Source organism: Sylvia atricapilla, chromosome 4 (assembly GCF_009819655.1).
Source record: "Sylvia atricapilla isolate bSylAtr1 chromosome 4, bSylAtr1.pri, whole genome shotgun sequence".
Taxonomy (NCBI): Eukaryota; Metazoa; Chordata; class Aves; order Passeriformes; family Sylviidae; genus Sylvia; species Sylvia atricapilla.
Window position 1 is genome coordinate 51,409,390 of NC_089143.1, and position 12,203 is coordinate 51,421,592.

Here is a 12,203-nt window from a genome sequence, read left to right on the forward strand (position 1 = left end):
ACAACACCAGTGTATGAGAGAGAATGGAGATTTAATATGGCTGGAAAGACTGTCTGAATGGACTACTTATTATAGAAGGAGATTGAATCTTTCCATTATAACAAAAGTACTGATTACTACATCTTGATGAGCCTAGTTTATGATGGGATTCTTGCATAGTAAGAAGAAGTAACAGTGTTATCTGCCTTCTTCAGGATTTTGCTAGGGGAACAGATGGACTTTTCAGAGCCTCCTTAGTCAAAGATGCAATGACAGTGACTTCCCCTGTGGCACCCATGTCCACCACCTGCTTTTATCTGTTTTGCATCCAACATGCAATGTTACAACACAGCTAAGACAGGCACTTCTGCATCAGAAGCCCTAGCCTAAAATGAGTTTAGATTACAGTTTTAAAACTTTTTCTCTAAGTATGCCCTTTATTGCTCAATAAGCCTTTTGCAAATCAAGTCTATGCCTTCCCTGACCCATATTCCTTAATACTAAAAATAAAAAAACCCTATACTGTATTTCATTCTGCTGGCCACACACTTGAAGGTGGGGCTGGATTCTCTTCTACCTTGGCCATGAGAAATGCATGTCTTAACTAAGTGGCTGGCTGCTGAGTTGTTTCAGTGGTAAGGATGATTTAGCCTTCTGGGTAGAATTACGATAAATATGTACCTATGCTTGTACTCACTGCTTAGAAAGGCTGGCTTCAAAAGCAAAACAGAACAGTACCAGTTGCTCTGTTATGGAGCAGGGAAATCAGGACTCAAGGGAAATACTAAGGCATAATTTCTGTCTCATCTCCAGCTCACAGTGAGTTAATGGTACTACGTCTGATTTACAAAAACCTAATCTTTATTTCTTCTATTATACTCCCAGACTATTTTAATGGGGGCAGAATATTGACAAGGGAAACCACATCTATTTATTTCCCCAAACGTACAGGTTCTGCTGCAACATTCATCATTTCCCTGAGTGATTTTCTTCTGTAAGTGAAATGTCTATTCTCTCTCACTGAAAATTATAAATTACTACAAAATGCCTGTGAACCAAGTGCACACGAAGCCAACTGCATTTTTGTCAGATCTAAGTAAAGGATCAGGCTCACAATTTGAAAAATTCCTGTTTGAATGATATTTAATCACACACCTGTTACTCAACTGTCTGTTATCAACAGACAGTGATTTATACAGTGCTGTTACAGGACCCAACCCAAAATATAGGATGGCTTTCATTTGGAAGTGTAATCTGGGTATAGATATCTAATTAAGTAGAATTCACATTAATTTATTATGATGACATGCCAACAGACATTATCCTTCCATTTGGTTGGAATGACTATTATGAGTATAACCAGCATATAACTGCTATAAAACAGAATTCAGCAGGTTTGAATTTGTTCTACCTTTCTTTAGAGATAAGAGACCATAAGATGTACTCTGAAAGTCAAAAAATACTCTGAAAGTCAAAAAAGTCAAAGAATGTTAACATTACCGATATAATAAAAAATGCATGCAATAAATTAATTCTTAACCTTCAGGAAAAGAAAAGCTTTCTGTGTATGCAGATCATGACATGGCAGAGCTTTTAACATCTTATATAAGGTACAGAAAAGCATGAGTCCCAGGGAGAATTGCCTTAATTGCTTTGACCCTAAGGGTAAGACACTAGAGCTATATATTCAGTACAAACAACGGCGCCCTCAAGCAGAAAGCAGCCTTTTCACTCTGTTGCTTTGATTTTGACCAACGCCTTCAGTGTAATCAACTATGGCAATGCTTAATCTTGCATTTTTACATGTACATAATACAAATCATCCTTACAAATGGAGGAAGATTTACAATCAATAACTCCTTCCTTACACGAAGCACAGGCAAGAACGATTTTGTACTGCACTCTCTATTTAGAAAAACATACTAGAAGAATGAAATATCTGTTTGGATTACAACAATTAAAAACAAATTAATAAATGTACTCAACAAATGTCAAGCATAGTTCTAATCTTGATTTCAGAAATATGCAATGCATAGCTCTTATTACCTGTGGAAGGGGAAAATGTTACAGCCATTTATAATAATGTAAACTTGGTGCATCGGGTGCATGCTTGTCCATTAGGCTGGCTAATTTATTGTATACCTGCATAGAGGTCATGAGTCAGAGAACACTGAATGTGTATTTGATGTATTCATTCAATTTCCTCTGCCATATCAGCCTTTTTCCAACTTCCTTTTTCCACCAAATTTTTGCATCTGCATTAAACACAGGCTTATCTCCGGCTCTCAAAGGTCATATTAAATATCTCATGTATGTAACTTGATTTTTTAACTTTGATACGTACTCTACTGTCTTATAAAGCTTTTGTTACATGCTGTTTGTCTTCTGCACATCATTTCAGTGTACATTTACTAAGGAACAAAAGGCTCAGCCTGGAGTGTTTCTGTATGTCTGTAGCTAGACCACTTCTGATATTTTGTTATAGAAAATAGCAAGCCCTTGAGTATTTTGAGTCACTGGGATTAAGCAACACTGTCATGAATCTTCATGAAGTGAACACATTCTTGCAGCCCTGCTCTCCTTATTCCTTAGGCTTTTCATTATGTTATTCTAAATTAATAATAACAAAAACAATAGTGTGAGCTCACAGGTTTAAAACTGTTTTCATGTTTTTGTGTAAGCAGGCTGTGATTACTGGGCAAACTGGGCTGTGATGTAGTGCTCAGTGTCCCAGAAGGAATGAAGGCTTTTTCTGTGTGGGTGACTGCAGTAAATGCACATGAGACTGCTTTGCATGGGTGGGATATAAATTAACCTTGAACCTACACTTGGCTGTGCTTTTCTTTCGTGTCTGTGCAATGGATGACGAGGAAAGAAAATTAAAATATCCCAAATAAAAGCTTCTTAATCATATTTGCAGAAAGCAGGTTATTCCCCTTCTCCTCTAGGAGGCTTACTTTGGGCTGAAGAATTCCCACTCTCCTCTGGCTGACAGACTGGTTACCTGATACATACATTATTTAAAGAGAAGACCATCCCCAGTTTCAGCTATGAGTGTGGGTGACTTGTCAGTCAGCAGTGTCAGTGTATATTCCCTCGTGCTTGTGGAAGCACCCAGCCACTCATGGGACCATTCTGTAGATGGAATAATGTAGATCCCACCTCCTGGTTTGTGCATCAGCCGGGCAATTGTGGCTACACAGTATATCTATTTGGAGACTGCTGGCACCTCGGAGCATGGCATCTCTAATTCAGAAATCATTTTGACACATGCTGTGGGGATAAATAACTGGTTCTGGTGGCATACAAATCTTTTTTTGTTCATGTAACTAAATGGAGAGTATGTGCTAAGTCAGACCTTGTCACAGTATCTTAGGGTTTTCTGAAAGGCTCTCATTTCATCTGAAGGTCTTGATGTGCCCTACAGTGGAGGTTGTTCCTGTTTACAAACAAGGAAACACAATCACGGGGAAGTGAATTAACTCTCTGAGGACACTCATGGTGGGCTAGGAGCAGATCTGGGAAAGATAGGATCAATATAAGAAAGAAGTTCCTATCCCCCTGACATATTGATTTAAACAAAATACTGCTGAAATTATTCAATGATAGAAATTCTTCCAGAAGGAAAGGCCTACATGAATTGGTGAAATGCTCTTCTCCCGTGTTCCATGGCCTATTCCCACCTCTGTGGGGAAGGACAGGGCTGCTTTGATCAGCTCAGTTCTTTAGCTGCACATATTTGCTTATTGGTGAGGATCTTTTGTGATGCGGGAAAGCAAAGCTCACTGCAGTTGGCAAGAAACCAAAGTCAGGACATGCTGTTCAGCCTTCTCGATTAAAAAAATGGTATCAAAGTGAAATGAGTCACCAGGATAACACAGACTGTACAAATTTAAGTGGCACTCACAGAATGGCAAAGCAACACCCTGAGTATTCATCATAGTTGTGTCAAATCTAACGTGCAACAAAATTATGATGAATTCTGGATGACAGATGACAAATCTTTGTAAGCAAATGTTTCCCTGGGGGCAGCAGCAATGAACAGAGTGGAAAGGCCACAGGAAAGAAAACACATAAATGCATATTCCTGAGGTAAAGCTGCTGCTGTTAAGCCACACACACAAATATATCCAGCTGGAGATACTCCTGTGATATGGATTGTGCTGACATGAGCATAAGCAGGCGATTTCTGTCTACAAAAGCAGGGAGAAGGGAGGCAAAGAAAGCAGGTAGAGACTTAGCTACAGCCCACCACACACAAAACCCCTGTCACTAAGGGTTCAGTTGACACTCGCACAAGTAGACACCAAAGTGCAACTTTGACACAGTGCCACTGGTGCTGCTGTAAGATACTTCTCCTGGGTTCTGGCTGCCACTTCAGAAAACACAGGGCTCTTGCAGGTCCTATATCTTTATCTGTCAGCTCCATCTGATTGTTACTGATACACTAGGGAAATCTTAAAAATCATTAGGTGTCTTATGTGGAACAATGAATCCAGGCCCAAAAATGTCAAATGTGAAGTAGGTCAGGCAACAGAGCTACTACCAGGATGAACAGTAAGAAGGGGAGGAATTTCTGATCCCTAAGCGATGGCTATCAAATTAGATCACATAGACAAAACTCAGCACTGCCAGACTTTAAAATCCCAAAGTAAATGTAGCACAGCAATTTGTGAGAGCTGCTAAATTGATGAATCCATTAAAAAAATAGTTATTATAGAATATCTTTATCCTAAATGGAAAAAAAAGCTGAGGTAATTTCATTCCCACTATGTGATAAACATTATCAACTGCTGACTTTTTAATGGTGAGTACTTTAGGTCTGAGACTTAGATGGATGGAGTAGATTTCCTGTATATATTTGAATATATTTGTTCTCACTGAATGAATATACACATGCTCTTTTTCTCTATGAATATATTTTTAATGTCCTTCTACACTTACTACAGCACATGATATAACATTCTGTTTGACCTTTTAAGCTAATCTTTACTCAACAAAAAAAGATATTTTAGACATGGAAACTATCTAAGCCTCAGCTGTCTTTTGGCTTCACTGTAGTGCCCTGATGCTGTCAAATATAATTTAGAAAGTCATAACACATCATTCCAAAAGGAAGGCTTCTGTTACCGTGAGTGGATACATCTGTGGCCAACAGTTTCCATTTATGCATTCTAAATTGATCATTGTATCTTGTAACTGAAATCAGCTTGCTCTGAAGTTTAGAGAAGAAAAAGTAAAATATTTTTTAAATAGGACATTTTGCAAGGGGTTTACTGAAAGTCAGAAGCTTCACATGGTGTTTAATAACAGGGAAAGGATAGGTAAAACTAATGAGGCTGTGAGATAATGGAGGGTTGGGGAGCAGCATAGTCAGTCCTCTGCTGGGAAGCACCCCAAATCATCACCCACATTTGCAGTCCAAGTACACTGAACGCTGTGTGCAGTTTGCAGGAGTTAATCAGTTCCCTGAAGTGGGTTGTAAAAAAAAAAAGAATATTGAAATTCTTCACCTTCATTTAATTCTTCAGCTCAGTAGAGCTGAATCCAAAAGAGAGACCATGGATGCAAATACCCCACTACTACATTTGCTTTAAGGATTTTTCTCTCACCTGCACAGTTGTGGAAAAGGATAATTTTCCTTTCAGATAACTGCTCTCTGACACCAGTGTTTTTTAGTCTCAAATACAAAAATTGGGAGAATAAAGTATTCTCTCTCTCAAAATATATATTTATAGAAAAAATACTAAAATGAAAAAAGTCTAAGGGTGAAGAATTAGGCAGCCTAAATGGCAACGTATTGTTGCTTTTCTATATCATCTTAGTTTTGTTGCAGGGGTACCACAAAAAAAAAAATTAAATGCAAAACCCCAACCAAACCAAACAAAAAGCCCAACATCAAAAAGTGACCACTGATACCAGATTCTTGTGTTAATGTCCCCCATTTTGGACACACTTCAAAAAATTATTTTAATCTTTGTGATTTTTAATTAATTTTCTGAATAATATTTCGAATCAGATTAGCTTATGACCACTAACATCAAGGAATTAATTCATTTTTAGTTCTGGTTAGTTTTAGCTGCATGTATCTGGGGATTTAATGGGCAATATTTCTAATAATGAATCTTCTGTTTTGTAACTACATATTCATGCAACACATCTTAAACATGTAAATAATACCATTGAAATCTATAGGATAAGCCACATGTGTCATGTACTGTACCTGCACCTACAGAGAATGAAATTCAAGCTCATCTCCAGTGAAATCTGTTAGGGCCAGGAAACCAGATATTAGTATAATAACTAAAGTATTATACTAATGAATAAATGTGTGAGTTTTCTGCTCCCTGTAGCATATTTTTAAGTAGACCACTTTTTTTTTTTTTTTTTCTAATTATCATTATACAATTCTGCAACTGTTATTTGGTACCTTAAAGAAAACTCTCACACACTACAATGTTTGTTACATTCGCAACCATCCACACAACACATCTGTCAGATGTTTGCAATGGACTTTGAATGCTGAATTTCTTTACTGGCAAAAATATTCTTATTGAATGCTATTTCTTTTCATATCCCCAGACAATGCATAGTCCTCAAAAGCAACTAAAGACAACTGAGTAGGAAGTACAGTACCTTTAAAACCTTGGAGGGGCTAAGAGATCATGTTGTAGCATAATGGAGAAGAGAGGAAAGCCACGCTACTTCTGCAGGTTTTTGTGTTTGTAATTGCCTAGAGACTGAAGGTTAGGCAGGGTATCCTTCATAAAGTGGAAAACATTCTTTGTCACCACAGAGTTTTAATAGGCAAGTCATGTCTATTAATAAGGGCACATCTGTTCCAAAGGCTTGCATTATGCAGGTGTCTGTTCCTCTTGTGTTCTTTGATTTTACAGTAGATAATTAGTTAGACATGATTACTTGCAACCCTCATTTGGACCACTTATCGCATTATCAAAGGCTTTAGTTTCTAATTATGAAATATGAAACAAAACCCTTACCTTTGCATGTGTAGCACTCAAATATATACCTGTCAGGACTTTGAAAGACTGATTGTTTTGTACTTAAAACAAATTGGCATCAAGGTTAGTGATAAAAAGAGGAACTGTTTTTGCTTTACAGCTGTAAGAGAAAAACACAACCTTTCCTATTATTTTCCTAATATCTACAGAGACCTTAAATAATATTTCATTACCTAATCTAGGTTTAAAAAACAGCTCTTTAAAAATCTGTTCCATTAATATGACAGGCAGAGATCTTAAAAACAGCAATTTCTTCTCGTGAAGCACATATTTAAACATCTTCTCTTTTCTGACAACTCACGGATGTATTTTGCTATTCCAAATTTTTCTGTCTCCATCTAAACTAAAATCACAGTCAGTCTCATTGACATCTCTGGCAGTGGTGCAGCTGGTAGCTTAGGCTCAGTATGGCTAAAACAGAAATACTGTTTTCCCTTTCAAAATTTACATTTGTCCCTTCCATCCCTTCCAGAGTAAAAAAAAAAAAAAAGTGCAATGCCTATTGCTGTCACACTTGTATGAAATATCATTTTGGGTTTGGACCTTTTCCTAAATCTGAAAACACAAGGTTTGCACATTCTTGCAGGGCAATATTGCTATGGTTGTGCCTTTCTTACAAAGGCGTGCAGAGAAAACTATTGCCAGAGAACCTTCGAGTTTGTGTCTTGGGCATCTGCACTATTGCTCTCCCCAGCAGAGAAGCAGTCCTCCCTGTCCAATGTCTATCTTGATTGTTACTTTAATTTTCATAATCCCACTATCTCTCATTCTTCATATTTTGCTAGTCTCCAAGATGTTCACTTGCCGATTAACACAGGGATTATCTCAGCAGCTCACTTATTCCAGCTGGTCCCTGTGCACTCTTGGTGATACCTCTACAGTTTGAGAAGCCCCTTGTGAAGTCATTTGCTCCCTGAAATATCTAAGTAATAGTCCTGGGCAAAATTCATGACAGTAATCAAGAATCATGACACAGTATTCAAGCAGTAAGCATACTTACCTTGGGGAGGGACAAGCTGTTAGTCTGCTCCCTGCTGAGGCTGAGTCCATTTCATAACTCTGTACAACAGGAAATGTGTAAACTGTTGAGGCAGAATCCAGAGTCATCATCCCATCCACTGGTCCTACTGAAAAGTCCAGTGAGTGGGTATGCTGGGATTTTCTCTGGGACTTCTTGCTGTGGAATAGATTTGCTCTGGGCACACATAGCAGATAATAGCACACATAGCAGACTTCTCAGGTGTCTTTGCTTTTTGGTACTTACTCCTGCCATGAAGCAAAGGGCTATCTAATAGCTTCAATTGTTTCAACATGTGTGGAAACCTCTCTTTAGACTTCAAAAATGTTATGACAGTTGCTAGTGAAATCCAAATGCCTTTTTATTTCTGTATCTAGAACTAGTCATTTTTAGGTTATTTTGACACTCCATTTTCAGAAGAGGTATACACATTTTTTTGAAAAACATAGTAACTATGTCCTTCCTATTATCACAATTTGGGGCCAAGACAGGGTTCTCAGTCCTTAAAATATAAATAAAAATATAAAGCCATGTCAGTAGCCAGCAGTTGTTAAATAGTGTCATTTTTCCAGATACTCCAACTCTTTCGTCTGCAAAACATCAGGCATTATCTGCTCAATTGCATGGCCTTTCATTGTGTAATTTCATCATCTCTCTCATAAACTCTTGGTACTGATTTAAGTTACTCAGTGGCTCAAATAAGAACCCTACTGTTTTCCTTTGGCTGCTACTTAAATCTGGGATGCCTCTACAGATACACTTCTCACAAATCCATGCACTACAGCAGGAAATTATTTAGAATACTTCTGAACCCAAGAATTTCCCATGATATTTTTTATTCAGGCCACATGGTTCCAACTACCAATGTAATTTAATCTTTCAGATTCAAAACTAAAATTAATTTCCTCCCGAATATGCTTTAAATTCAGCAAGATAAATCTTATTTCTACAATTCGCTTCAAAGTACAAGAAAAATGGTTGAGATATAAGAGGGGCTGTAAAAGTAACTAGAAACATTATCCTGTCTGAAAGGCAGACTGGAAAAGATTGAACTATTTGACTAATAGCTGTAATGCACAATATGACGGGCATAGTGTCAGAAATAATTAGGCAACAACATACAGAAAAATGACAAGAAATGGATAAAATAGAGAAGCTGACTGTATGAAGGCAAAACTGTATGAAACTTCCTTCCAACCCCCAATTCCTTACTACACTCTGCAAAGTCCCAGGTTTCTTTATCAAACCTACTGCAATAATTTATTATTGTTATACTGACAGATTAAATTCCACCACATGCCAGTCATGCCTGTAAGTTCAATTAAAATGACAAGACTGACATGCATGGGTAACTTTTGTGCAAAAGGGAAAAAGAAAGGCATCTCTTCAATGAAATTAAATTCCAATAGCACTTATGGCAAGGTGTTTCTGCAAAGCACAGATGAAAAATTGTGGCACTGAGTTTCCATCCCTGGAGACAGTTAACCAATAAAAACTATATCTGGGTTTGATTAACTCTGCATGTTTTTCTTGACCTCATTAACAGAGTCAGCTGATGGATTTCTAGATCAATTTGCATGCAAATGCAAAAGAAAAGGAGTAGTACTGTAATGTTAAGCTTTCTAAACCCTTACCTAATTTCATCTTTCTGTAGGCAAAACTAAGTGATGAATGGGCAGGGGAAGCAATGTGCCCTCGTTTAGCTGTCAATTTGTCAAAATCCCAGGACAGAAATTTTTTGTTCAGGATTTCCTGGACCCAGACTAGGAAACTTTAGCAAGGTTTTTAAGCTACACTTGTCCAAGACTTTTCACAAATAGCCTTGACTTGGCAGTGTGTAGGCTGTTCTCCTTTCCAGAAAGTTGACATACAGACAAAGGGAAAACTGAAATAATACAGTTAGTGGAATAAGTAAGCAAGTTCTTTTTTGATCATAGTTTTCACTTGTATAGACAAAAAAAAAGTTTTACAGGAATCAACTTGCATGTGCTTCTTTACACTGTAGAGCCTTGGTAGCAGTAAAACACATGGTCAAATCCCCACTTCACTAATTCACTGATGAGTTTCAACCAATTCTCACATTGAAGAAGAAGCTACTGTTTGCATAATTAATAAAGATTTAAAAATTCATAGCCTGTTACATTTTATAAGGAAAACAGAAAAATGTCTCTTCTCTAATATTCTTTTTAGCATTATTTTTAATAGTATGAAAATAAATAAAATAAATGTACACAGATGCCAACAAGATCCTTGTCATGATTTAACTTCTGCCAGCAACTAAGCCTCACACAGGTTCTCACTCAGTCCCCTCACGCTGGAATGGGGAAGAGGATCAGAAAAGTAAAACTGAAAAAACTTATGGCTTGAGACAGAGAGTTTTACAGGTAAAGCACAAGCTGCACGTGCAAGAAAAGCAAAACAAGGAATTCATGCAACACTTTGCATGGGCAGGCAGGTGTTCAGTCATCCACAAGAATGCAGTGCTCCATCAACCCTAAGAGTGATCTGGGAAGAGAAATAACATAACCCTGAACTCTCCTCCCTTCCTTCCTCTTCCCCTATTTTTTTATATGCCGAGCATGATGCCATATGGTCTGGGATTTCCCTTTGGTCAGCTGGGGCCAGCTGTCCTTGCTGTGTCCCCTCTCCCAACTTCTTGTGCACCCCCAGCCAGCTCAGTGGTGGGGTGAGGTGAGCTGAGGAGCAAAAAAGGCTTTACTCAGCAATAACAAAAACACCTCTGTATGCAGCACTGCTCACAGCACAAATCCAAAACATAGCCCATATTAGCTGCTATAAAGAAAATTCAGTGTACCCTAGCCAAACCTGCACAATCAGTCAGGGTTTAACTCTTAATCAAACATTCAAATAATTCTGTGATTCATATGATTTTTTTTAAACACAGGACATCAGACTCATTTATAACTCAATTTCGCTCCTGAGACCTTGTATTAATACAGAGATAATAGAAGCGGGCAAGGTAAAGAAAAGAGGCAGGTAAGACTGAGGGGAAAAATTGGTGTGTAATGTCATATTGATTTGTTTCTAGAAAGTAGGCACTTAGCTACATTAGCAAAGCTTTTACCCACTGGACCAGTCACAAATATCCACTGACTTATAGTAGGCAGTAATACACTATCTGCCTAACACTGTTTAGACATGATTTATCTCCATATACAGCTCCAAACCTCAAGCCAGTTTAGAAGGAAAAGGACTACAGAAAACCTTACTGCTAATAGCTTGTTACCAGCAGATTGGCACATATTATAAACTACAATATATACATATTCAAATTGTTTAGATTAGGCAAAAGAGAGATGTCAGAGAGGTATTGCTGTAAGACCTATCAAAGGCAGGGAGCTTGGCAGCACAAGGACAAATGAAATTCACTGGTGAAAAAATGAAGGGCAGCACAAAGTGATAAAATGCAGACAATCTAGGCACATTCATAAGGTACGAATGATCTGCAAATTCATTAATTACAAATGATATGGCAGGGCTCCTCTTCCTTTAATGTTATGTTTGATAACATCTCTCTTTAAATAGATGCAATATGCATGGGTAAGAAGACACAGAATGATCAGATATACAGATTTTATGCAGAAGAAACTCTGAAAATCCCTTCTAAAACTTTTTGCAATGATCTGATCATTCGACAAATCTTCTGTTAAAAATCCATCGAGAAGAAAGAACAAGAAAAACAACTCTTTAAAGTCTCATTTGGAACCCTATCAATACAAAAACTAATCAGTCAGCTAAATTAACAAAAATATTAACTATCTTTCTGGAATGTCAGTAACATTTGGGAGTAGGCCTCCATTTGGATTTGGTTTTGTGTTTTTATTATTCCTAACTAAACACACAACTTTTGCCTCAGAAGAGAATTGGAATGATCTTTTATTGACTAGCTAGAATATGCTAGAAACAATAATAAGTCTATGGATTCAAATTTCTTACTGGGAAAAAAGTTTGCAGAACTGCTTTTGTCAGATGTACCAAAGCCTGAAAAGTCATCATGTAAGTTGAAAGAAGATGAACATAAACATTCAAACAAGACACCATCAAACGATGGCACTAGAAAAACCTTAATGGAGTGAGATCATTAGCCTGGCATCTTGGAGTCAACATCACAAGAAAAAGAGGAGGTTTGTCATCCCCAGAGCTGAACCTTGTCAGAATTGATG